The sequence below is a fragment of the Periplaneta americana genome, chromosome 7 (assembly GCF_040183065.1).
Source record: "Periplaneta americana isolate PAMFEO1 chromosome 7, P.americana_PAMFEO1_priV1, whole genome shotgun sequence".
NCBI classification, from domain to species: Eukaryota; Metazoa; Arthropoda; class Insecta; order Blattodea; family Blattidae; genus Periplaneta; species Periplaneta americana.
In genome coordinates this window covers 91,565,907-91,569,533 of record NC_091123.1, presented here as the reverse complement: position 1 = coordinate 91,569,533, position 3,627 = coordinate 91,565,907, and the positions used below count along the sequence as shown (strand labels likewise).

At 31.2% G+C, this 3,627-nt stretch overlaps 1 protein-coding gene across 2 annotated transcripts in view; it reads right to left on the bottom strand.

Moving 5' to 3' along the window:
* LOC138703290 (post-GPI attachment to proteins factor 2-like) overlaps nucleotides 1-3,627 on the bottom strand; it is a 159,036-nt gene that overhangs the window by 25,613 nt on the left and 129,796 nt on the right. The gene's annotated exons all lie outside the window — the stretch shown is intronic.

The following is a 3,627-nucleotide window of genomic DNA, read 5'->3' as shown; positions in this document are numbered from 1 at the left end:
CTGGGTAAAAGAAAATATAAAAGTAGTAAAAATTGCTAATTAACGCATTGTAAAGCACAAGAGAACTCATAATTCAAGCTACAATCTAACCAACTATAATTTATCTTTTATTGAATGGATGGATGTCAACCAACACTCCATACTAAATACCGTGCTTTGAAAGATTTCATTACCAGCTGATAAAGAGAGATACATAAAGATATAAAGTTCTGAGTTTTGTAATTAGATCTCTGAAGATTCTTTCCATAGTAGTAACACTTTAAATTAAAGTTAAAATTTCATAATTTGTCAGTTGTACTTGCGTTCATAGACTTACAGCATAAAAATGATGTTGGATTTGATTTACATAACAAAAATGAAAAATAACATAGAGGCCATGGGTGTCAGCAACAAAAATTTGAGCAATGATAACATACTGAGTCACTTTATAAACATTACTGAGTAGAACATGAAAAATGTACATATCTGATGTAAATATTACATCTCTTATGCATTACTCCTGTTATTAACAGGCGTAAACTGTGTTACACCAATCCATTCAAGGGGGCTCACTAACTGGCTCAAGTTATTATTAGATAAATCCTCCAAAAAGAACCCCAGATACTGACGTGTGTTGAAAGTTACAACGTAATGTGTGTATTAAATTTGTTAGAACTACTGGTCTATAAGTCACTAATTGTGACTTCCCATTAAATTTATTTTCAACAGTTTTTAATTAAAATCTTATTAAACTACTATCATCTGTAAAAATGATTTAGAGCTAAATTAAACAAAAAATACTGTTCAGGACTAGAGAAATTGTGACTATAAATTTGGGTTTTCACTGCAAGAGAACACCAATATGAAAGTATGAGTTCACTGGAGTATCCAGGCCGTGAAAGAATACAATGCATATCTTATCCTAACTTATATAAAGGATCAGGATATAACTGTCCAATATACTACCATGTACAATGTTACATTTGACTAGAATGTTATTTGTACAGCACATGCAATAACTAATATGTACTTATGTCTCGTGACAGAATTGACAATAAAATTAAAAGTTGTTTTGTATATAAACAAATAAGAACTCACGTTGTGAGTAAAGAAATAATGTGTCTGATGACCAAAGTTACAACTGTACATAAAGCTAGTACATACAGCAATAATAGCGGTGATAGTCAGGGCATAAAAGAACAGCTATAAAAGTTTGGTCTCTCCTATTATTAATAATCAATAGAACTTATATATCACAATTAATGTGTGTGGTGTCTGGTTTTCGAGCTCAATACTCATTTTAAGGAGTTCTGTGAATTTGTTGGTATAGAATATCATGCCCATCCTTTCCCATTTAAAAATTCGTTTGCTTTGCTTTCTTTAGCGAATGTAATGGAAAGAATCCTAAAAATGTATGATGTAATGAAATTCTATTTCAGAGTGGGAAAAGCCTCCAAAGATTCTTGAGAATTTTTACATGAACCCTCTCAGTGAAACTGATTTGTACTTGATGCACAGTTTGCAATGTGTGTTTAACAAGAAAGTGTTACAAATTGAGGCGATAGACGAGAGTATTGTTGAAATACAGAGAGTATTACGAGACATAATAATATGTGTTAAAGAAAGGTTGGAACATAGATTTTTGCCATTAACTGTGGAGTCAATTCTTAACAGAAATTAGTCCACACCTGTGGAGTAACGGTCAGCGCGTCTGGCCGCGAAACCAGGTGGCCCGGGTTCGAATCCTGGTCAGGGCAAGTTACCTGGTTGAGGTTTTTTCCGGGGTTTTCCCTCAACCCAATACGAGCAAATGCTGGGTAACTTTCGGTGCTGGACCCCGGTCTCATTTCACCGGCATTATCACCTTCATTTCATTCAGACACTAAATAACTTAGATGTTGATACAGCGTCGTAAAATAACCCAATGAAAAAAAAAAAATTAACAGAAATTATGTATTGCAAGATACAACAAAGAAATTCATCTTAGAAGCTGAAACCTTTTATGAAACTTGTTATAATTATTCTGTGTTGGACTGCCCCATTAGAAAAATTTGAAAAGATTTCATATATACGGTACTTTCAGCTGTAATATTTGAAAGAAAAGAACACATATATATGACAATTAATTGTTCAGTCAGTGGGAGGTATTAAAAATTCTATAAGATGATCTTATAAGTAATTCAGTCGATTGAAACAAGCTGTATCATGAAAAATGGATGTACATCATTCAGAAAATTGAATTTAAACACTAACCTAGTGAACTGATGACTAATGCCAATATGTTTAGCATTCCAGTCCGTAATTGTAATGCAGAATGTAGGCTATATTTTCATTAAAGACTGTGCAGTGGAGCAAAGAAAGAAACAGACTTGATGAAACAACAATGAAGTAAATTTTATGGTGTTTAGAGAATTTAAAATGTCACGAAATAAATTGTATTTTTATTTTTTCAATGATGTCAAAATATCTTATATTCTTGCGTATTAGTGTTTAAAAGCTAGTTTTTACATTTTCATTCAGTGTGTGTCCTGTATTGGTCACGAAAAAAAAAAAAAAAAGTGATCCTAAAGAAAAACATTTGAACTACTGGTAGTCTAAACATAAAACTGCCACAATACAGAATTACTGCAAAACTTCTACCTACTACATAAAGCAGCATTTTCCAAACTGTTCTGTGTGTGAACAAGTGTTCCGTAGAAAGTCGAAAATTAAAAAATAAAATAATTATAAAGAAATAAATAAACGTAAAAACAAATAAATAAATAAATAATAAATACACATATAACCGAAACATGTAAATAATAAATAAACATTAATATGTTTAAAATTGCATCACATGGCCACTGCCACAATCACTGTTGCATCAATAACTATATCACAACTGTTGTTCCCATTCCATTGCTCTGAACAGTGGCAAAACATGGTTTAACTTCAAATTCACTGCAAACTGGGTTAGGATACACAATAGTAAGTACTTATCTAACAAACATAGATTTATGGCTAAAAAAGGATCTTTGAAAAGAAAATAATTATTCTGATATTTCTGGTGCAGTCAAATTAAAAGAAGAAAATAATGAAGCATTTTAAAAAATCGATTTAAACAACACCAAGAAGTAGATAAAAAACCAAGCTGTACATACTAAGGCTTTAAACAGTAAAACTTCTTTTACAGGTTTCTCACTTACGTGTTTTTTATATGTTTTTTCTGAAGTCCCGGCAAAATTCCTATACTTTCCATGTTAATTTATTTCAATTATACGTTTTTACAATTATACAATCATATTTTAAATCCCAGGAGGTACAAAATTTCATTTATATATTCAATTTTGTTCGAAATATGATTTGCTGTGAAAATGTAAGAACGTGAAAGTATCGTATTTACTCCAATAAAATATAATATGTCATCAAATATAATAAGTACACAAATTTTTTTATACTAAAAAAAAAATGCGAATCTAATACGTACCTGCTAAAAACCATTCAAGATTAATATATTATTAAGCGAGGTATAAAGGCACTCCCTTACTCTAACTATACACCACATTCATCCTAAATTGCAATATCAGTCAACAGGTTTGGGTTGGTGTCAGAACATTGACTGACCAGTGACTAACGTCATGCCACTCTTTCATCAGTAATTACTTGTAA